A 25,152-nucleotide genomic window follows, 5' to 3' on the forward strand; every position below is an offset into this window, starting at 1 on the left:
AATAAACACTGCCTTTATAATTATTCAAAGTGTGTGTATATTTTTGGGACACCCTGTATATTTATTTACATGTATATAAAGGGGAATTATTATTCATTAATTTTTATGTAGAAATGATTAACACAAACAAGAACTATATGATATGAGTCATTGTTATTATACCTGATTATGATGTACACTTCTTATATTTAATGGAACACAGGCTCTAGCTTAGAAAAGAATTCTACAACATGGAAAAACCTCAAATGAGTGGATTCTTAAGATTTCCTTTCATTGGAAGCAAGTGAAATGAATTGTTAGCATTTTTCTCTGGGCCATATCTTACAATTAAGTGTAATAATCTGGAAGCTATACTATTTCTCTTTAACTTTGGAGAAAAACGTGACTGATTATGTTTAACACCCATATTTATATCTATGTCTTTCTCAGTGACTGACCCACAGAACACAGAAGTTGTTACATAAAGATGTTTATATTTCATTAGAACCTAGTAAACTATGATTTATATCTCCTTCTATGCTCAGTAGAATACATTACTCATAGCACGGGGTTCAATAAATATCTGTTCAAGTATTGAACTGATACGAACAAGCCGGGATAGTTCATTATTTTCACAGGTTAAGGCCCACTAGAGGAAGTCAAGCTCAGGGTTCCTTGACTTAGTCTCCTATTTTAACAACTACCCCTGTGCACAGCACCCAGCCCTTAGCAACCACCTTTGTTCATGTATTTACTCATCCAGCACTGCGCAATGATGGCATCTACCCAACTGCCACCTCACCAGTGGATGGAGAATCCTGAAGTCTGAGGTATCAATGAGCATGAATCGTGTGTGTGTGTGTGTGTGTGTGTGTGTGTGTGTGTGTGTCTAATAAAGGAAGGAGAGGAGGGCAACCTCAACAGAAACAATGGGGAAGGCCATGAAAATCACTTTTCCTAAGAAGAGGCATTTTGTTAACTCACATTTAAAAAAGAGAATTCCCTTTCTCATTTAAAGTAATCTATTGGGTCACAGTTAATAAAAAATTACTATCAAGTCTCTACTGCATTCGCGAAAGCCAGTCACAGCTTGACGGCATCGTGGATCCCAAGGGCAATCCACTGGCCCAGCGTACATGCTGGGGACGCCCGGCACTGCAGGCTCTCCCTCACCAGTGAGCTGAGCTATTATTTACATCCAAAGAGGCGACTGCAGCACCCTGAACAGATGCAGCCCATCACTGCACACGATGGTCAGGAATCCCAAGGGCTGAAATCCAAGTCACCTTCATGCAAACTCAACAATGCACTGTTGTCACTGCTCCATTCCCTCAGCCTTTTCTTTGGAACCATAGAAAAGCCTACATTACAAATGCAGGGTGAATGAGCGCTCACAGAATTCATCCCCTAAAGAAAATGATGGCACATGACAGGAAATGCAATACATGGCAAGCTCCCTTCACACAGACAGATGTGTTGTTCAAGCATCAGTAACACTATGATGTTCATTAAACAGGGATAAAATAAGCCCATTAAAAAAACCTTAAAGACAAATAAAAATCCAGGCCACGAAGCCCCATCTCATGCTTCTATTTCTACTTCCTATAATTAATCAATTTTAGAGTTCACGTGGATTTTCTATGCTTCCAGACTAACTCAAATAGAATTAATAAAATATAATTACGTACATCTGCTTATCAAATGCATATGCTCCTGCGGTTTCTTTAATAATGTGAACTTTCCAGGTCAAGACACCCACATCTCCTCTCTTTTTAAGAAGCAGCCACCTCATGTCCCATTCTATTATAAATTTTAAATCATTCCAGATTGAAGGCCATTTGAGTGATTGGCAATTTTCACTATTATAAGAAAGAAAAATTACATATACTGCATGCATGAACATGCCCTCTGTCCCATGGGCTACTGGCGGGGGCCTTTAAGAAAGCAGATCACTGGGAAGGAGAGTGCCTGTTTGATGTTTGAGAGGTGAGCCCAACTCCCTGCAAAAAGGCTCTTCCCTTCGTATTTCCAACAGAGGACCCCAGTGCCCATGCACCCTCACACAGCACTGACTCCAACAGGTTGGAGAAGCTTTTTTTAACAAATTTGTGAGCAGCTAACAGAATTAGTGTCACACTTTCTTTGGGAAATAGTATGAAGCTTTACTTCAAAGAAACCATAGGAGACATTACTTCCCTAAAGATAATTACAGTGTGAAGAAAAATCGCAACACAGAAAACAACTAAGAAATGGCCAAAACAGCCCTGGCCAAGTGGCTCAACTGGGTGAAGCATCGCACCGTACACCCAAAGATGGCAGGTTTGATTTCTGATCAAGGCACACACATACCCAGGTTGCAGGTTTGCTCCCCAATTGAGCACAAGGAAGGCAACTTATTGATGTTTCTCTCTCTCTCTCCCCAAATCAATAAACATGTCCTTGGGTGAGGATTAAAAAAACTGTCCAAGACAGCCTTCGAAGGAGTTAGCTGAGAGGACAGTGCTGGTTGCGATGTGCCTCACTGCTTCTCTTTTCCTTTAAGTTACCCTCCTCTAAAAATTAAAAATTTATTGAAATATAACTGACATAATGTAATATTAGTTTCAGGTGTACAGCATGATGTATATAAGATGAAATGATCACCACACAGAGTACAAATTATTTTTTATTTTTATTTTAAAAATTTGTGCAGAATGAAGTAACAGCTATCTTCCTGCACCCTGGAATGAAAACAATTAAAAACTGTCTGCTTGCTTTGGATTAACTATTGGAGATGACAACCAGTCCTGCGTTCTCCTGTCCAGTCCCTCCCCGCACTCCCCAAGGGCACCAAGACCTGCATTTGTTGTGTAATGATCCAGCCCATGTCTTCGTGCATTTACAACATAGCAGCTATGTAGTCTCTATGTTATTTTGTGTGATTTTCTTAAAAAAATAAATAAATGTTGACAATATGTATGTCTGAACCCACTTGTCTTCATCACTCAGCATTGCATTTCTGAATCTATCCACATTGATACAAATACTCTCATTTTCTTGATGCTGAGTCCATGCAATCCATCACTCACTGATAGTCATTTAAGTTGATTGCAATTTGTTGTAAACACATATGATATTCAGTTCATGAATCCTTTAGGGTTTCTGTAGGGTATAAATCTTAAAGTGGAACTATTAGATCGTAGGTTCCACATATTGAAAACTTTATTACATGTTGCCAAATTACAACCAAGGTATCGGTACACTCTATGCTCACACTGGCAACATATGAGGGTTCTGATTTCCCTGTTCTGTCCAAACAGGGAATTATTAGACTTTCTAACTTTTGCCAATTTGAATGTTTGTTGTAAAATAATATCTGCAGTTCCTCTGATTAGAAAGCAGGTTGAGCTTCTGTGAACTGTCTATATTCTTCACCTTCGTCTTGTCCCATTGATTTCTTACTGCTTTTCAAGAGTTCTTTATATATTCTAGGTCAGTGATGGCGAACCTATGACATGTGTGTCAGAGGTGACACGCGAACTCATTTTTTTGGTTAATTTTTCTTTGTTAAATGGCATTTAAATATATAAAATAAATATCAAAAATATAAATCTTTGTTTTACTATGGTTGCAAATATCAAAAAATTTCTCTATGTGACACAGCACCAGAGTTAAGTTAGGGTTTTTCAAAATGTTGACACGCCAAGCTCAAAAGGTTTGCCATCACTGTTCTAGGTACTAATCCTATGCTGTTCCTTAGGTCATTGATGTTGGTTTCACATTTATTGTCTTTTAACTTTGTGTTTCTGTAGCTCCACCTGCCTTTCTTGAAACCAGGCCTACATACAGCACTGCCCTCATCAGTTCTCCAGAACAAAGCAAAAGTGCTTATAAAAATAAAACGTACGTTCTAAAAGATTTCAAACAAAATTATGTTTAATGATCTTATTAGTGAACTATTCCATAAACATTGTTATGAAGTTGTCAATCTATAATATCTGGTTTCTGAACATTGGAAAATCGCTGTTTTAAATGAGAACTTTTGTTTACAAATAGATTCACTATTTAAACACAATCACTAACTATGATATTCAAATTCAATACCAAACATTAAAACCTGTATGATAGCTAAGAATCACCTCTGTGGCACTCAACTTGCCGCTTATGCAAAGGTCATGCAATCATAATTTTTACGTTCCAACATTTATAATACCACCTTGGAAAGTGTGGTTAGAAACTTAACAGATTTTAGCAGCTGGTAAAGGAAATCACCATAGTCTATAACCAGAAGCATCAAATACATTTTCTAAGGACCTAAATAATAGTAAACACATTTTATTACATAAATAATCTACCTCACAGTGACAATGTATCAAATGTGACATCATTTAAAGTACTTAGCACAGTGACGGACACATATTAAGTAGCTAATAAATAAAAGCTGCTGCGTTTACTGTAAACATGTGGTCAAGAAGCAGAATTGGGGCTGTGTTGACAGATCCTACTATAAATCATGCCCAACAGTCTATGGCTGGCAGTCTCCACTCTAGATCCTTCCACTTGGGCATCTTATAAAATAAGAAAACAAAAACACAGCCACTGTCCTTCTGGACAGATCTGTAATCCACGTCAGAATCTCCACAGTTTAATCAGTTTTGTGACAAGCATTCTTAAGTCACTGCCTAAATGGTAAATAATTATATCATTAAAGACCATGTTTTTAAAAAGGCAGAAAGATTTAAAGATTAAACAAATGGACTTGTGCATAACTCATCCCTCTGCTATTTGGGAAAATTCTGAAATGTCTCAAAGAAATTATTTTAAGAGAAAGAAACCTGGTGGAATTCCAAATAATGGCCTTTATTAATCAGAGTGGTAAAGCAAACTTTCAGTTTTACCTCCCCGAAGACTGACGCCACAGACATGACTAGTCACCATTAAATCTTACTAACAACAGCAGAAGAACCAGCTGGAGGGCGGACATTGCCTAACTTTAAGGCATACTAGAATGCTACAGGAATCAAGACAGTTGGTATCGGTGTCAAGATAGATCAGAGGACAGCGAGTACAGAAATAGACATCCACATGCATGGATCAACTCATCTGGCAATGTAATGGAGAAATGACAGTCTTTTCAACAAATGGTACTGGGCAATTGGACATCCGCATGTACAAGGATGAACTTTACCCACATCTTCCAGCAATACAAAAATTACTTCAGAGTAAATCTTAAAATCTTAAAATGTAAAACATCTAGAATAAAACATAGGGGGAATTTTATGATCTTGGGTTAGGCAAGGAGTTCTTAGATATGACACCAAAAGCATAATAAAATAATAAATTGATAAATTTGGCTTTGTCAAAATAAAAAACTGCTCAACGTACACTATTAGAATGAAAAGACAAACCACAAAATGGGAGAAAATATTATATCTGATATAGGACTTCTAGATCCAGAATAAATAAAGAACTCTCAAAATATAATAATAAAAGTGTAATATGCTAATTAGACTGGACGTCCTTCCAGACAACCTTCTGGATGAAGCTGGGGCTGCAACAGAAGCCTGGGTCCTGGGTTCCTGCCGGAGGCCACAGGGAAACCCAGGTCCTAGGTGCCAGAGGGAAGGCGGTGCAGGCAGCTAGGGGAAGGAAGACCTACTCTTGCACGAATTTCATGCATCAGGCCTCTAGTAATAAAGTAAACAGCCCAATTAAAAAATGGGCAAACTTCCCCAAAAGAAATGTACAGATAGTAAACAGGAACATGAGACAATGCTCTACCTCATAAGTCATTAGGAAAATGTAAATTACAACCACAATGAGACAGCATTGTATACTTATCAGAAAAAGAATTACCAATTCAAGTGTTGGAGCAGATTTAAGAAAATGCAGCCCTCATACACTGCCAGCAGGAATACAATATGGGCCCAGCTAGTGTGGTTCAGTGATTGAGTGTCGACCTATGAACCAGGAGGTCATGGTTTGATTTCTGGTCAGGGCACATGCCCGGTTGTGGGCTCAATTCCAAGTGCGAGATGTGCAGGAGGCAGCCAATCGATGATTCTTTCTTATCATTGATTTTTCTATCTCTCTCTTCCTCTCCTTTCCTCTCTGAAATCAATAAAAATATTTTTAAAAAAGAATATAAAATGGCACAACCAATTTGGAAAAGTTAAGAATGCATTCATGAAAAGATTTGTACATAAGTATTTATTGCAGTTTTACTGATCATACTTAAAGACTGGAAACAACCCTGAATGTATGTCAACAGATGAATGGATAAACAAACTGTGGTATACCCATCTAAAGGAATACTACTTAGCAATCAAAGGAATGAGCTATTCATCCATGCTGCAACACTACTGAACCTCAACTTAATTACGCCTGAGTGAAAGAAGCCAGACTCCTCCCCCACCAAGAAAAGACTACATAATGCATAAACCCATATTTATTAAACTCTAGAAAATTCACACTAACCTATAAGGAGGAACCACATCAGTAGTGCCTGGGGATGAGAGGACTGAGCAGGGTGAGAAAGAGGAATGCTAAAGAGACACCAGAAAATGTTGAGTGTGAAGGGATGTTCATTATCTTGACTGTGGTGATCATTTCACAGGTGTATAATACATCAAGGTTTATCAAATTCCATATTTCCACAATATGTGCAACTTATCATCTATCAATTATGCTTCAATAAAGCTGTTTTATACATTAACAATAATTAGTAGTTACTGAAACGGTGCTATTAATGTGCTGTGGTAACACACACACACATACACACACACACAACATGCTTTCTTGCCAGCCTCTGAGATAGGTATTATTTATGTTTACTCCTGTTTTACAGAGGAATGAAGAGAGGAACATATCATGTGTAGACTAAGATTTCTTCCACTCCATTAACTCCGTGTCACACTGACTAGTTAATATATCCTGGGGACTGTCTTCAGAGCCAGGATCGAGCGAAGCTGTGGGAGCCATGTGGTCCTTCCGTCATGTTACTTACACAGAAGAGGGCATAAATAAGTAATGGCAGTTTTAAGGATAAGCTGGTTTGTACAGTAAGTGGACTATAAGGATACTTCTAGGAAGGAGTGGGTGGAGAGTGGAGAGGAGCAAAGAGGTCCAGGAACATCTCCCTGGAAGGCAGTGCTCAAGCTGGACCTTCGAGGCTGAGTAGGGTTTGTCCAAAGATGGATGGAGGCAGAAGGGCAGACAAAAGAAGACATGGTGAGCATAGTCTCTGCTTTCTGCTATTTTTCCTGCTGGTCAGTGCCTGGTCTGACCAAATACGTACACAAACTACACCTACATCTTAGGGGAAAATTGTTCTTGTGATACACATTAAATTTTCAACTCTATGGTTTCATAATAATTGAAACTAAAATCCATAACATGTGGTCAACTTAAAAGGGAAATGTAGCCGTAACCGGTTTGGCTCAGTGGATAGAGCGTTGGCCTGCGGACTGAAAGGTTCCAGGTTTGATTCTGGTCAAGGGCATGTACATTGGTTGCGGGCACATCCCCAGTGGGGGTTGTGCAGGAGGCAGCTGATCGATGTTTCTCTCTCATCGATGTTTCTGACTCTCTATCCCTCTCCCTTCCTCTCTGTAAAAAATCAATAGAATATATTTTAAAAAAAGAAGCACATGTCCATCATTTCACTTTACAAAAAAAAAAAAAAAGGAAATGTAGTTCCTGAACTCTTTGAAGATTCACAGACCAGAGCTTATAAACTACAAACAAAATAAAAAATGATAAAACATGCCAGTGTTTTAATTATTTTAAGAGTAATTTATTTAAAATTCAAAAACAAATGCATTTGGATTTTGGGAGGCTTTGACTTTAAAAAAATAAAGTATATATTAAAATGTCCCAGAGACAATTCCAATTAAATATCATGAATTGCCAATAACCAAGCCAAAAGGCAAGATCTCTACAAACAAAGAGCTGAATGTGTTGCCATCTCAGTGCTGAAAGGTTATGAGTATAACGAAAGACTGTAGTCATTAAAAGTAGCATTTTTGTCAGAAGATCAAACTAACGTCATATTTTTTTAAAAGAAGCCTCAGGCTGGTTTTCCAAGGGTCTGTTTTGTAGGAAAATAGCCTCTGAGCTGTTTAACCCTTCCTTTGGAGAGAATACACATCTCCCACAAACCCACTGGACAGCCGGTCACTCACCCGTAAAACTCACGGTGAGGAGTGAGTCATGAATTAAACTTCAACCCCCTTTAATATGCATTAAGGCCATGGTGTCTCCTAGTTGCCAAGGCCCCAACAATAAGTCAGGGAGACCAGTTCCATGCTCTTGTGAAGTTAAGACAGCTTTAAGTATGACTGTATTAAGTGTGAAATAACTATGAACTCACATAAATAGAGAGAGGAGGAGGGAGCACAATGACCTGTGACGCAGAAACAAAAGAAAAACTCCAGGCAGGAGCAACCACGCAGCATGAGTGTATTTCTTCCCGGTGGATGCCATCCCTGAGGGAAAGGGCCCCACTCCCACTGACGCCACCTCTCAACGAGGGGCACCCTCTGGAAGGGTGGCTCCCTCTCCTGCCAGCTGGACTGGGGCTGCCTTTGGATGTCCAATGTAAAGCCAATGGGACTACGACCACTGGTCCACACCTTGCCAACCAGACCAGGCTGCGCCCCACTGCTGACCCCTTACCTTCGCAGTGGACAGCTCTGAGTTCCCAACACTGACTCTTGCTGAGATAAATGGGTCAGGTGACTGCCTGTACCACATGAGCTCTTACTGAGGCAGGAGTGAGCAGCTATACCAAGCTCACACCACACCACGTTTCTACAGATATCTGGATTAGATAGAGGGGGCAACATGTTACATGTCTATTTTCAGAATTTTCTGTAAATTAATTGCTTTCTTCATCTGCTTATAATGTGTGCAGAAGTGTGAGCTACTCATAGGATAGGACCAGCTGACCTGTCTCCAACTGACCCTGAACACCAAGTCACCCCCCATGGGCACACACCAGTCACTCGAGGGTGCTCTGGCAAAGATGGTCTTAAAGGAATTCTATGGTTGGGAGGGGAAGGAGAATGAACAGAGAGTCACAGGGAGGGCATAATGGAAAAAACTTGGGTTCTTGAGCAGAAAAGACTACACAAACCCATAAAATTTATCTAAACCTTGGAAAATAGAAATAGAAAAAATGATATAAAAACATCTATAATAATAAAAGGGTAATATGATAATTAGACCGGATGGCCGAACGACCTTCCAGATGACATTCCAGACAACCTTCCGGATGAAGCCGGGGCTATGAGGGCCAGGTGGCAGCTGGGGCTGCTGCTGCTGCCTCAACTCTCAGAACCCCTTGCACGAATTTTGTAATTTTGATAAAGAACCAAACCAACTGCATTAGCAACACGCTACTCATACTTAGGAAAAAAAGGATCCGAATAAAGTAAATGCTACTAATGTTCACCTGGACAGAGACAAAGTCTAAGGATATATTGGATTTTTAAAAATCACATTGGTTGGTATCACTGCTAATTTGGGTAAAGAATAATTTCTTTTATATAGCTGGTCTAGAAGTATGTTTCTTGAAATTACAAACAACCCAAGTCATAGGAAGTTATACAGTAGCAACTTTCATCCAAAGAGTTCAGTGTACTTCACACATATTTCATTTCTTCCTCACAAGTTTTTTTTTAATTGAAACAACTTTTCTGAAGAAATTTAAAAAGAAGGGGCTTCTCTTCTGCACAGCAAAAGAAACCAGTAACAAAATGAAAAGGGAGCCACTGTATGGGAGAACATATTTGCCAATGATACATTCAATAAAGGGTTAATTCCTAAAATATATAGGGAACCCATACAATTTAACAAAAGGAAGACTAACAATCCAATTTAAAAATGGAAAGAGGAACGTGTGACACTTCTCCAAAGTGGACATACAGATGGCCAAGAGACATATGAAAAAATGCTGCCCTAGCTGGTTTGGCTCAGTGGATAGAGCGTCAGCCAGCAGACTGAAGGGTCCTGGGTTCGATACCAATGGAGGGCACAAGCCTGGGTTGTGGGCTCGATCTCTAGTAGGAGGCATGCAAGAGGCAGCCAATCAATGATTCTCATCATGGATGTTTCTATCTCTCTCCCTTCCTCTCTGAATTCAATAAAAGTATATTTAAAAAAAATGCTCAAAGTTATTAACCATCTAAGAGATACAAATTAAAATGACAATTTTCACCTCACATCTGTGAGAATGGCTATCATCAACAAATCAAAAAATGACAAGTGCTGGTGAAAATGTGGAGAAAAGGGAACCCTAGTACACTGCTGGTGGGAATGCAGAATGAAGTAGCCACTGTGGAAAACAATACGGAGCTTTCTAAAAAATTAAAAATGAACTGCCATTTGACCCAGTGATCCCACTTCTAGGACTATATCCTAAGGAACCCAAACACCAATCAGAAAGAAAATATACACTGCTATGTTCACAGCAGCACAATTTACAATAGCTAAGATCTGGAAACAGCCCAAGTGCCCACCAGCAAATGAGTGGATAAAAAAGCTGTGGTACATTTACACCATGGAATACTACCCAGATGTATAAAAGCATGGAGAGATCTGGAGAGTATCATACTAAGCGAAGTAAGTCAGAGAAAGACAAGTATCATATGATCTCACTCATATGTGGGATTTAATGAATAAAATAAACTGATGAACAAAATAGATCCAGAGACACAGAAGCATGGAACAGACTGTTGAATCTTAGAGGGAAGGCAGGCAGGGTGGATGGGTGGGAAGAGATCAACCAGAGAACTTGTAAGCCTATCTGCATAACCCATGGACACAGGCAACAGAGTGGTGAAGGCCTGGGGTAGGGGGTGTGGGTGGGCTAGAGAGGTCAATGGGGGGGGGAGCATTTGTAATACTTTCAACGATATTTTTTTAAAAGGGGGGGATTCTGGTGCTTAACATATTTTAAGGCCAGTTTTCCTCTGTAGCTATCACTTTTCCAAACAAATTCTTCTAATTTCAACAGGTAACAAATACTATCTCTATGACAGACTTCATCAATCACTTTTCACTCGGTCCACCTATCACATCTCCTTAGTAAGCTTTGCCCCTATCCTTTATTTGCTTTAATTATGTTAAACTTTTGTTCTGGAGTAAATTATCTAGTCAAACATTCAAATCATAACTTCCTCTTAATGTATTCACCGTGCTGCTTCTGCCTACTGAAATACGCTTTCAGCTACCCTTGTTGTCTTCCAGCAGCTTCTGTCGACTCCAGCTGGAAAAGGAGGTCACTAGTTTGCCCAGCATCAGCCAGTGTCACCTCCTGAGTGGACCAGGATGAACAGGAAGAACGGAGACGTGGGAGGTGTCTGGTTAAACAGCGCCAGGAAGGATGAGAAGAAACTCAGGTAATTATACCACGTTTTATGCAAAGCTAATTAAGGAGACACTCTTTGGTGGGGGGCTTATAAGGGAGAACATAGGTAAGAACAAGACAGGGAAGTATCACAATTTTTTAAATGTGGAGAGAAAGTTTATCATCAAGGCAAAAATAAACCAGCCACATCAGAGCTGTGTTGAGGTGAGGAAGGGGCCACCATGCGCTGGGATCTCAGAGAGAGGGTGGCAGAGAGAGCCAATCAAGGCTTCCTGCCTCAGCCCCTAGGGCCCGCCAGGACTTGCTCTGAAGACCCATCCTTTTCCTTCTCCCCCAGACCAGCAGCAACCACCTCCTCCGAACACAGACCCCTGCACCCCCCAAGGCCAGCAGCCTCTGAACACAGCTGCCTTGGAGTTTATCACCAGCAAGGACACTTCCTGAGGCCTCCTGGGTCCAGGTCTGGGAACAGAAGGCAGACGGGTGGCGTTTGTATAAATGCTCTTAAAGGGGGTGTCTGAAAACATATGTGCATTGCAATCATGTCCCAGGCAGAGCCCAAGGACAGACACCACCCAGAGGTAACTCAAACCAAAAGCCAGTGGCCTTTGAAATCACTCCTGTCAGAAGGCACCTGCGTTTGCTTCTCTCCTGCCTAACACTGGCTGACGCAGAAATTCAGGCCTCCTAAAGGCACAGCATGTAAGTCCACAGCAGAACTGTCTCCGGGTGCCTCCGAGAGGGCCGCACACCGAGGCCAAAGCAGGCGGCTGCAGTGAGCCAGGCCCGAGCTCCGGGCAGCTGCGCTCAGACCCAGAGTTCCCGAGACGAGGATGTTTCCGAGGGCCATCTGCTTGTGCAGACCCAAAAGGTACACCAGGTTCTCACACTCTACAAACGCTGGACTACACTTCTTACGTTTGGCTAAATCTGGCTCCTCGGGTCTATACCGCTCCATGGGTCCTCATGCTCTTAGGACAAAGATAACACTCGTCAGGACCTGGCAAGCCCTGTCCACCTCCAGCCTCAGAAGGAAGGTACACCCCTGCCCCCTCGGCACCGACCTTCCACTTCCCTTTTGTTTCCTGGGGCTGTGGAGACTCTGGCACCACATCTGTCTCCTCTTCTAGCAGTAAGCTTTAGGAGAGCACATGAAAATCCTCACACTGCCCTGGCTGGTGGGCTCAGCGGTTAGAGCACCGGCCCATGCACTAAAGTGCCCAGGGTTTGATTCTGGTCAAGGGCATGTGCCTGAGTTGCAGTTTCAATCTCCTGGGCGTATGCAGGAGGCAACCAATAGATATCGATGTGTCTCTCTCACATTGATGTTTCTGTCTGTCTCTACTCTCTCTCTTCCTCCCTCTTTTCCTTGCATTCTCTCTAAAAACCAATGGAAAAAAATATTCTCTGGTGAGGATTAACAACAACAAAATCCTCAAACCAAGGACAATGCCTTGTACTTTGTTTTGTATGTTAACTCCTACTCAAGATCTTTATAACAATTAATATAGAATAATTGTGAGTAGTAGATTTGACTGTGAATCAAGTAGATTTGACTTTGCTAGTTCATTCATTCATTCACTTACTCATTCACTCACATTCAATAAGAATTTATTCATGAGGGATTACTGTATATTGGACATTATGTAAAATGCTCAGGATCAGAGGTAAACAAAAGAAATATGGTCCCAACTCTTAAATATCTGAATATTATGTCCACCAATTATTAGCCATGCACACAGACCTGCGGTCAGCAAGCTCTTCCTACAAATCCCAGAGAGCAGTTGTTTTCAGCTTTGCAGGTCAGGAGGTCTTGGTGCACCTGCCCATGCCAGGAGCGTGAGAGCAGCCATGCAGCCCGTGGAAATGAATGAGCAGGCCGTGTCCTAGCACAGCTTGACTGAGACAGATAGCAGGCAGGAGCTGGCCCATGGACACGGTGTGGCAACCCCGTCTAGAGCAGTTACTTAGTCTCTACTCTTCAGCTTTCTTCTATATGGAACGTACAGTGTGTTATGGAGTCTTCCCTCTCCCTCTCAACAAGGCTCCATTGACTTTCCACCAAACTTTAGCTGAAGCCTTCTCCTCTGCCTCCTCAGACTTCTGAAGCCAATGCTTTCATCATTTACTCCGCAAATGATTTCGATAGACCCCCATCTCCGATCACATTCCTCTAAAACCCGTTCCCCCACCTCCACTTGCTCCCAGCAGCATCGGCCTGACTATCCCTCACTTTCTCTCAAAGGGAGATAAATGAGCAAACATATAGAAACAGATGCAAACACATGTTGTCAATGGCTACCCAATACCCACTACATGAGATCCAAGAGCCTCAGCATCACCCACAGGCCCTTAACACTTCCTCGGCTCACTGTGCTGCGGCACCTCCTACTCTCTCAATCCCACCTTCCAGCATCTTGCATTTCACTGCTCACACCACAGTCCAGCAGACGCAGTACAGATTCATTCTTCCCTTCTGCCACACCTTTATTCCAGTTCTGGGGGACCTGTCCACTCGCCCTCCAGGACGATGCCCTCCCATTCCAGGCGAGCTGCAGGCCCCTGTGGCCACAGCACTCCCACAAGGCAGAGCCACGGCCTTCACTTGTGGCAAAGTCAATGTCGATGTAAGAAGGGGTAATATTAACAGCACCAGCTAATCCTGAGTGCTTTCCTACGTGTGCTTTAAGACTGCACTCAGGCTGAATGGATAAAAAAACATGACCCATACATCTGCTGTCTACAAGAGACCCACCTCAGAAGAAGGGACTCACACAGACTGAAAGTGAAGGGATGGAAAAATATCTTTCAGGCAAATGGAAAGGAAAAGAAAGCTGGGGTAGCAATACTTATATTGGACAAAATAGACCTCAAAGTGAAGGCCATAACAAGAGATAAGGAAGGCCACTTCATAATACTAAAGGGATCAATACAACAAGAAGATATAACCCTGATAAACATATATGCACCCAATGCAGGAGCACCCAAAATACATTAAAAAAAAACTCCTGGAAGATATCAAAGGAGAGATCGACAACAATACAATCATAGTAGGGGAATTAAATACACCACTGACATCACTGGATAAATCCTCTAGACAAAAAATCAGCAAAGAAACAGCAATCCTAAATGACTCACTAGATCAGATGGACTTAACTGACATCTTCAGAACACTTCACCCCAAAGCCACGGAATATACATTCTACTCAAGTGCTCATAGGACATATTCAAAAATAGACCACATATTGGGTCACAAACAAAGTCTCCCCAAATTCAAGAAGATTGAAATCATACCAACCATCTTCTCAGACCACGATGGCATAATATTAGAAATAAACTACAATAAAAACAACCCAAAATACTCAAACACTTGGAAGCTAAATAGCATGTTATTAAATATTGATTGGGTTACCAATGAGATCAAAGAAGAAATTAAAAACATCTTGGAAACTAATGACAATGAAAACACAACAATCCAAAACCTATGGGACACAATGAAAGCAGTCCTGAGAGGGAAGTTTATAGCTCTACAGGCCTATCTCAAAAAACAAGAAAAAATGGTAGTAAATCATCTAACTCTACATCTCAAAGAATTAGAAAGAGAGCAACAAGAAAACCCCAGTGAGCAGAGGGAAGGAGATAATAAAGATTAGAGCAAAAATAAATGACCTAGAGACCAAAAAAAAAAAAAAAAAAACAATACAGAAAATCAATGAAACCAAGAGCTGGTTCTTTGAAAGGATAAACAAGATTGACGAACCTCTAGCCAGGCTCACCAAGAAGCAAAGAGAGAGGACCCAAATATAATCAGAAATGATAGAGGCAAAATAACAACAAACCCCACAGAAATACAAATGATTGTTAAACAATACTATGGACAACTCTACTCCAACAAACCAGACAACCTAGAGGAAATGGACAAATTCCTAGAAAAATAACAACCTTCCAAAACTCAATCAGGAAGAATATAAAAATCTCAACAGGCCTGCCTTCCCCTCCGTCCTGCCGTCCTTCCTTACCCAGTGCCCGTCTCTCCCCATGTGTTTCCCAGATTGGACCCTGCCGCATACACACAGTCGCGTGCATGGCGGAAACAAGAAGTACCGGGCCCTGAGGCTGGACGTGGGCAACTTCTCCTGGGGCTCCGAGTGTTGTACGTGCAAAACGAGGATTATTGATGTTGTCTACAACGCATCCAACAACGAGCTGTTCCACACCAAGACCCTAGTGAAGAACTGCATCATGCTGGTTGACAGCACAGCGTTCCGACAGTGGTAAGAGTCCCACTACACACTGCCCCTGGGCCGCAAGAAGGGGGCCAAGCTGACTCCTGAAGAGGAAGAGATTTTGAACAGAAAGCGATCAAAGAAAATTCAGAAGAAATACGATGAGAGGAAAAAGAATGCCAAAATCAGCAGTCTTCTCGAGGAGCAGTTCCAGCAGGGCAAGCTGCTTGCATGCATCGCTTCAAGACCAGGCCAGTGTGGCTGAGCAGATGGCTATGTGCTCGAGGGCAAGGAGCTGGAGTTCTATCTGAGGAAAATCAAGGCCCGGAAAGGCAAATAAGTTCTCTTCCCTTCTATCTTAGCCCGTGTAATAAAGGTGTTTATCCTAAAAAAAAGAAAGAAAAAAAGAAATTGAAGCAGTCATCAAAAAGCTTCCAGCAAACAAAAGCCCAGGACCAGACGGCTTCACAGGGGAGTTTTACCAAACATTCAAGGAAGAACTAAAACCTATCCTCCTCAGACTACTACAAAAAATTCATGAGGAACACTTTCAAGCTCATTCTATGAAGCCAGCATCACCCTAATACCAAAACCAGGTAAAGACAACACAATGAAAGAGAATTACAGGCCAATATCCCTCATGAACATAGATGCCAAAATCCTCAACAAAATCTTAGCAAATGGGATCCAGCAGTACATCAGAAAGATCATACACCATGACCAAGTAGGATTTATCCCAGGGATGCAAGGATGGTACAATATCCGCAAATCAATAAACTTGATACATCACATAAACAAATTGAAAGAAAAAAACCACATGGTCATATCAATTGATGCAGAAAAAGCATTTGACAAAATCCAACACCCATTTTTGATAAAAACTCTCAGCAAGGTGGGAACAGAAGGATCATACCTCAACATAATAAAAGCCATATATGACAAGCCCCCAGCCAACATCATACTCAATGGACAAAAACTAACACCATTTCCCCTAAGAACAGGAACAAGACAGGGATGCCCACTCTCACCACTCCTGTTCAACATAGTACTGGAAGTATTAGCCATTGCAATTAGACAAGAAGAAGATATAAAAGGCATCCAAATTGGAAAAGAGGGAGGAAAACTGTCCTTATTTGCAGACGACATGATATTATACATACAAAACCCTAAAGACTCCATCAAAAAACTACTAGACTTACTACATGAATTTGGCAATGTAGCAGGATACAAAATTAACCCCAAGAAATCTGAGGCATTTCTATACACCAATAGTGAACTTTCAGAAAGAGAGACTAAAAAAACAATCCCATTTAACCATCGCACCAAAAAAATTAAGCTACCTAGGAATAAACTTAACTAAAGAGGTAAAAGACCTCTACTCAGAAAACTACAGGACATGAAAAAAGAGATAGAGCAAGACATAAACAGATGGAAGAACATACCGTGTTCATGGATTGGTAGAATCAACATCATTAAAATGTCCATACTACCCAAAGCAATCTATAAATTCAGAGCACTTCCCATTAAAATACCAATGGCATACTTCAGAGATCTAGAACGAACTCTCCAAAAATTCATCTGGAATAAAAAAAGACCTAGAATAGCTGCAGTGATCCTGAGAAAGAACAAAGTAGGTAGGATCTCAATACCAGATATCAAGCTGTATTACAAAGCCACTGTTCTCAAAACTGCCTGGTACTGGCACAAGAACAGACATATAGATCAATGGAATAGAATAGAGAGCCCAGAAATCGGCCCGAACCAATATGCTCAATTAATATTTGACAAAGGAGGCAAGAACATACAATGGAGTCAAGATAGTCTTTTCAATAAATGGTGTTGGGAAAATTGGACAGATATATGCAAGAAAATGAAACTAGACCACCAACTTACACCACACACAAAAATAAACTCAAAATGGATAAAGGACTTAAATGTACGATGGGAAACCATAAAAATTCTAGAAGAATCCAAAGGCAACAAAATCTCAGACATATGCTGAAGCAATTTCTTCACTGATACAGCTCCTAGGGCACTTGAAACTAAAGAGAAAATGAACAAATGGGACTACATCAAAATTAAAAGCTTCTGCACAGCAAAAGAAACCATCAACAAAACAACAAGAAAGCCCACTGCGTGGGAAAACATATTTGCCAATGTCATATCTGATAAGGGCCTAATCTCCAAAATTTATAGGGAACTCATACAACTTAACAAAAGGAAGATAAACAACCCAATCAAAATATGGGCAAAGGATCTAAACAGACACCTTTCAAAAGAGGACATTCAGAAAGCCAAGAGATATATGACAACATGCTTAAAGTCACTAATCATCCGAGAGATGCAAATCAAAACAACAATGAGGTACCATCTCACACCTGTCAGACTGGCTATCATCAACAAATCAACAAACAAGTGCTGGAGAGGATGTGGAGAAGAAGGAACACTGGTGCACTGCTGGTGGGAATGCAGACTGGTGCAGCCACTATGGAAGACAGAATGGAGTTTCCTCAAAAAACTAAAAATGGAACTCCCATTTGACCCTGTGATCCCACTTCTAAGAATATATCCCAAGAAACCAGAAACACCAATCAGAAAGGATATATGCACCCCTATGTTAATAGCAGCACAATTCACCATAGCTAAGATCTGGAAATAGCCTAAGTGCCCATCAGTAGATGAATGGATTAAAAAACTGTGGTACATCTACAAGATGGAATAGTATACTGCTGTAAAAAAAAGGAACACTTACCATTTGCAATGGCATGGATGGAACTGGAGAGCATTATGCTAAGTGAAATAAGCCAGTCAATAAAGGAAAAATACCACATGATCTCACTCATTCATGGATAATAAAGACCATTATAAACTTCTGAACAAAAATAGATACAGAGGCAGAGCTGCCTCAAACAGATTGTCAAACTGCAGCGGGAAGGCCGGGGGGTAGAAGGGGGGCGGGGGTAAGAGATCAACCAAAGGGCTTATATGCATGCATATAAGCATAACCAATGGACATAAGACACTGGGGGGTAGGGGAGGCCAGGGGATTGTCAAGGGCGGGGGAAAAAAGGAGACATATGTAATACCCCTTGTAATACTTTAAGCAATAAAACAATTTAAAAAAAAAAGACTGCACTCAAAGGCCCATCTCTGGAGCTGCGCCGCCTACTGTACACATTAATTCATTCGGTTCCACGGCTCTGAAGCTGGTTCAGGTGCTTCTGCTCTAACTTCCTCTGAAAAGTCCTGAAAAACGCCACATTCTGCAAAATCACTCACTTGAATAACAGCAGGGCTTTTAGGAGAAAAGACTTAGGAGCAGACCCATAAAAAATGAGGGACCTTTGTCACCAGAGAATGAGGCAAGCCCGGCCAGCACCAGCTGGAGACTGCTGCGGCATCTGCAGGCTCTAAGCCGCAGGCTCCTTCACCTCCTTCCAAAGGGACACTAGTGCTTCTAATGCAGAGCATTACTTTGAAAATTAAACTGTGATCCTAGATTTTCCCTTCTTTATGGGAGCATCGTGTTGACACAGAGAGCCAGGGGTTTGCACTACTTCCTCTGCACACCAGCTTCCCCAGGAGCACAGCTGGTGGGACAGGGAGCCCTCTGCACAGCCAGGACCACGCCCTGCAGAGGGCGAGGCTCTGCACACACCGCCTTATTTTAGGTCAAGCCTTTTCTATGGCCAAGGCTTTCTTTTTAAATAACAAAAAATATAAGCTGGAGCTTCCCCTGACTGCTTCAGCCATTAACATGCTGTGGAAAAAATGAACCAAAAGGAATTCCAAGTTACTCTAGCATTAGTCTGTACTTACCAATAACATCTGAGGTATTCCCATTAATACTGAGCCCATTTTACACATAAACTAATGTTTAGAGTAAAGCCTAAGTCCTGACTGCCCATGATTGCCTAATGATAGAGCTAGGATTCAAAGTAGGTTCTTTGGTTCCAGATTTGTATATTCAAGGAAGAAAGAAAGGAGGGAGAGAGATTAACATCTATAAAGGTGTCCCCCAAAGGGGAAAAAGAGGGAAAATTGAAAGATCACTAAAAAAGGAATGCCTTTGAGAGAAAACTAGTCAATACTCTCTCTCTCTCACATACTTTCTGAAGAAGATAACTAACATCAGTATTAGTATGTAAACTAATGGAAATGAACAAAATATATAGAGAAGTGAATTGCATTTATAATCCCTCCTGACCTGCCCTCATACTCACTAATCAATCATAAACATTCTTACCCTCAACTGGTTTTCTGCTTAATAAAGGAAAGAAAATACAAGCAACCACAAATTAAGTCAGACATAAAATTTCATGTTAGTGATTTAGGGAGCCTGAGAATTAAGTGTTTCATAGACATCTGTGCAAACAGACTTGTGGCAATTTTCTCAGCCCCTCAGCAGCTTTACTACGAGTCTGTGCTCAGTTTCTGCCGGAAAGGCCTCAGGAAAGCGTGAGCGACGCACAAAGTGACAGCCAGGTTTCACTGCTGTGATAATGAAATAACTCCAATGCACTTGATATATCACACAGAACTATGCAATAATGTATGCAATAATCTAAATAACAACAAAAGAGGTTTTCCAGCTCACCTTTTGCCTCCCCGAAGGAGAAACTGTTACATGAACTAGCAGAACTGAAAGCATTACATACACTGAGGTTCTTTCTCATAACATGTTTTGTATACAGGGGTAGGCAAAAGTGGGTTTACAGTTGTTTGTATGGAAAAAGACATGCAGGTTATGATTATTACAATAGATTATTAACTCAAAAGAATGTCACAATGCAACTGTAAGCCTACTTTTGCCCACCCCTGTATTTAAAATAAACCTAATGTTTCTTTCAAGGGCTTTAAAGTCCGTTGTCATCTTCATCTTCTCACAAATGAAACTTCAGCGACCTGTAAGTCAGCAGGTCTCAAGGAGAAAGAGGGCAGCTCACTGTCCAAGCCAGGAGGAGGAGATGGGACGACTGAGGCCAGAAAGGCACTTCCTCAAGGTTCCACAGGCCATGCGCGGCGTGGCCCTGGTGCTGCTTTCGGGCTGCAGTCCTCATTGAACAGAGCAAATGTGTCAAGATCCACTGGAGGGAGAGAATACCCTTTGGTCTTAACTGAATAATACAGATCACAAAAATAAGATACATGGTTTAACAGCAGAAATGAAAGGCAGCAGGTGGCTCCTACTGACTACAGAACACTTAGGTGACATGTACCTAAAAGGTAAAAATATAAAAGAAAAAATAAAGTATAAAAAGGGAAGATTACAATTTTATATGAATTACAAGGTATGGGATGGGGAGCAGCAGAGCCTCAGAGGAGACATGAACATATCACATAGGAAGAGTCACGTAATTGCCATGCATGTGAGGCTCAATAAAAATAATTGAGCACTTTGATTAGAGACAATAACTGTGAACACAGACAGTGTTCCCGTCAGGTGACTGGCTCTGTAAAGTGGGCCCTGGGACTCACTTTATATTAAATTTACTTTGACTCTCCACTTGCCTAAAAATAGGAATGCTTTCAAAAGTGAACAGTTAATAAAATCCTGTATTGTCAATTATATTTAACCAGAGTTCCAGAACCAAAACTATTGACTTCTCAGCTTGTAAGTAAAATTTTAACTTCAGAATCAGAAAGAATTTTGACAACCTGACACCTAATAATTTTTCTCGAAAATGTAACCCCAATTTTTACCACTTTCCCCAGAATTTTTTAGAAGCATTTAACAGTTGCCTAATTTGAAGTAATGGGTATAATTTGGAAGAAAGTGAAAAACTGCCCAAGCATCCCACTCACTGCCCCACAGAAAAAGTCACTGTTAGGGAACCTGCATCCCCAGATGATTTTTCAGAATGAACATTTCTTGCTGCTGAAATGTAGCTCAATAGTTGTCAGTTAAGAGTCTTTAAACACCCCTTTTGCCTCTAGAGAAATCAATGCAGAATCAACTTCCTCTCCTTTGCCAAAGCATTAACATTTTGGTCATTTCTCAAGAGCCCATTATGTGGCTCAATCACTGTGAACTTGGTGTGTGTCTCTGGTAGAAACACTGACTACAGGGATCGGCATTAATGAGTACTGTGCCAATGCTAAGTGCTTTGCAAGCCTCATGTCACTTATTTCTCACCGTGACACTGAGCTGGGGACTTCTGTCATCCCTGTTGCATAGACAAGGGAATTGAGGTGGGAAGGACTTGGATGCAGCCCATCTAACCCCAGGGCCCCTGCCCTACATGAATGCTGCAGCCAGGGAGCAGGTGTGGCACATAATCAAACCCCTTTGGGCAAGAGTTCTTTGAATGAATTTTAATTGAAAAATGGAAACCTGAACAGAGAAGCAAAGTAGGTCCAGGAAGCAAGGTTCATGGTCAGTGCAGAAGCTTACAAGGGGCACTTTAGGGTTACTTCTGAGTTTTTTCTCTCACAAGAGGGAGGTAAGAAGACACATTGTGTTTGGGGGGAGGAAAAGCACACCCCATTCCTACGTGAGCTGCTCTTCCAAAGCTGGGCCCGGCCCGCATGCCGACTGCATGGTGCGAGTGCACGGCCCGCATGCGGAGTGCATGGTCAGGCCTCCAGCGAGCGCACGTTCAGGCCCAGCATCAGAAAGTTTCTTGGTCCTGTGAAGCTTTGAACACTTGTTTGATTCCAGCCAGGAGGCACGCGTGCCACATGCATGGCCTTCAGGCAGAAAACTAATCCTGAGAAGAAAAAAGAAAACCACTTTGTGTTGATGACAAGACTGCAGTGTAAAAGGCAGAGCCAAGAGGACAGCCAGCCAGGGAAGCCCTTTGCTGCCAGGTGACCACCAGGGCCCGCTGCTTGTGAGAGTAGAGATGCCAAGGCCCTCATACTCTGAACAAGCCATTTTGTGTTAGCATTTAATGAATCCAATGTCTAAAAAGAAAGTAGACTCTGAAACTATAATTGAAATAATACTTGAGAGTTTAAAAAAGTTTCCTAAAAAGAAGTAGGTCTTAACTTTTTTAAAAGTCAAATATTTCAAGGCCCTATATGATGAGGCCCTGTGCTCTTAGTTCTCATTAAGAAAATGTAAAAAGTGAGGAAAAAAAGAAATATATGGCATAGGTATCAATTTGTACTGTGTTCATCACAGCAGTCTACATTTATTTTAAAAGAATATATATGTTTTATATATATTTGCATTTCTGAACAGCTCCTGATGGTGCAGGGACTGAGGCCCTAGAGGACCCTGTGAGAACCATAACCCCAGAATACTTTCCAAGAAACTCCATTAAATACATACTAGAGGCCCAGTGTGCATGAAATCGTGCGCAAGTAGCTCGCCAACGCGCTGCACGAGCTGCGGGCCCTGTCCCACCGCCGAGAGCTGCCCTGACCCACTGCCACTCGTAGCTCACGCCCTGCCCTCCGCCGCTCCTAGCTCTCCAAAGCTAGTAGCTCAGGCCCTGCCCAGCCCACCTCGAGAGCTGCTGCTCATTTGGTTATCATGGCATTACAGCATTATGGCCACAGGCCTTTTAATATATATCCTATCTAATAAAAGAGAAACAAGGTAATTAGCGTACAACCGCTACCCTTCCCATTGGCTAATCATGGCGATATGCAAATTAACTGCCAGCCAAGATGGCGGCCAGCAGCCAGGCAGCTTGAAACTAATATGAGGCTTGCTTGCTTCAGTGACGGAGGACTCCAACGTTCCCCGCCTGCTGCTGCCGGCCTCTGAGCTGCAACTCTAAGCAACTATGTAACAAATATAGAAGCTAAACAAAACCCCAGAAACCTGCTTTACTTCGCCGGGCTTCAGCCAGCAGGATGGCACTATTGTAAACAAAAGCCAGAAACGAAAGCAGCGGAGGCCTAAGAGCTGGAGCCAAGTCTCAAAGCTAAAGCTGGCCCAGAATAAAAAAAGAAAAAAAGGAGCGGTTGGGAGCTTCAGTCACCCCCAGCCTGAAAAAAGCCCTCAGCCCCTCACCCAGACTGGCCAGGCACCCCAGTGGGGACCCCCACCCTGAAGGGTGTGTGACCAGCTGCAAACAGCCATCATCCCCTCACCCAGGCTGGCCAGGCACCCCAGTGGGGACCCCCACCCTGATCCAGGACACCCTTCAGGGCAAACCAGCCAGCCCCAACCCGTGCACTACGCCTCTATCCTATATAGTAAAAGGCTAATATGCCTCCCAGCACCGGGATCAGCTGAGCTGAGAGGCCTCCCGGCACCGGGATCAGTGTGACAGGGGGCAGCGCCCAAACCCCCTGATGGCACTGCGGCTCTGTGTGTTACTGGGGGCGGGGCCACAACCTCCCTATCCACCCTGCTCTGTTCGTGACAGGGGAAGGCGCCCCAAACCCCTGATCAGCCCTGCTCTGTTCCTGATAGGGGGAGCTCCACAACCCCATGATCGTCCTGCGGCTCTGTGTGTGACAGGGTGCGGTGCCCCAACCCCCTGATCGGCCCTGCTCTGTGTGTGACAGGGGGCAGCGTCCCAACCCCCTGATCGGCCCTGCTCTGCGCGTGACAGGGGGCAGCGCCCCAACCCCCTGATCAACCCTGCTCTTTGCGTGACAGGGGGCAGCGCCCCAACCCCTATGGGCCCTGCTCTGTGCATGACAGGGGGTGGCGCCGCAACCCCCTGATTGGCCCTGCTCTGTGCGTGACGGGGTGGTGCCGCAACTTCCCCATCGACCCTACCTTGAGTGTGACAGGGGGTGGTGCCCCAACCCCCGAATCGGCCCTACCCTAGCGTGACTGAGGGTGGTATCGCAACCTCCCGATCCACCCTGCTCTGCGCCCCAACTCCCCAATCAGCCCTGCTCTGAGCCCGACCAGGGGCTGCACCTAGGGATTGGGCCTGCCCTCTGCCACCCGGGAGCAGGCCTAAGCCAGCAGGTCGTTATCTCCCGAGGGGTCCCAGACTGCGAGAGGGCACAGGCCGGGCTGAGGGACCCCCCCCCCCCCCGAGTGCACAAATTTTTGTGCACCGGGCCTCTAGTATATATATAATTTATAAATATTTGTGGACAATGGATTCATTGACCTCTCAGAGTTCCTCCAAAGGCACAGGATTCTACAGCTTTGAGTGGGAACCACTGTGTAATGTTAGTTTCTTGTTGTTTTATTTGCAAATCATCTCCCCATGATTTGACAGGATTAATCTATTTTTATGAACTTTGCATATAATGGAATGCATATAATGGAATGTATACAAGAGACTCTAAAGAGATATTGGGTATTTTGTAATTTACACTGAACAATTTTACACAGAGCAAAAAATCCTTTGCTTGTCTTCATCTTCCCCTCTCTTCTCAAAGTGCCCACCTAATGTGGCATTGCTGGAGACCTGTCCCAGCTCTGCGTGGTTACTGGAGGTCTAAGAAGCCCTTAAGTAAAGAAACTTGATGGAGCCCTGGCCGGGCACCTTAACTGGTTGGAGCACCATCCCATCCCATACACCAAAAGGTTGCGGGTTCGATTCCTGGTCAGGGCACATACCTACGTGGTGGGTTTGATCCCCGGTCAGGGCACGTATTGGGAGGCAACCGATTGATAAATGTTTCTCTCTCTCTCAAAATCAATAAAGAAACAAAAACATATCCTCAGGTGAG

General features: G+C 42.6%; 1 protein-coding gene and 1 pseudogene across 8 annotated transcripts in view; one reads left to right on the forward strand and one right to left on the reverse strand.

The window, feature by feature from the left end:
• MITF (melanocyte inducing transcription factor) overlaps nt 1–25,152 on the reverse strand; it is a gene marked incomplete at its 5' end in the record, with an annotated part of 240,918 nt that overhangs the window by 45,894 nt on the left and 169,872 nt on the right. The window lies entirely within an intron of this gene.
• LOC308530064 (small ribosomal subunit protein eS8-like) lies at nt 13,062–15,895 on the forward strand (annotated as a pseudogene). The gene is made up of 3 exons: nt 13,062–13,131; nt 13,877–13,956; nt 15,381–15,895. The product of its transcript is annotated as a small ribosomal subunit protein eS8-like (transcript).

The sequence above is a fragment of the Myotis nattereri genome, assembly GCF_964212035.1.
Source record: "Myotis nattereri genome assembly, chromosome: 14".
Classification (NCBI taxonomy): Eukaryota; Metazoa; Chordata; class Mammalia; order Chiroptera; family Vespertilionidae; genus Myotis; species Myotis nattereri.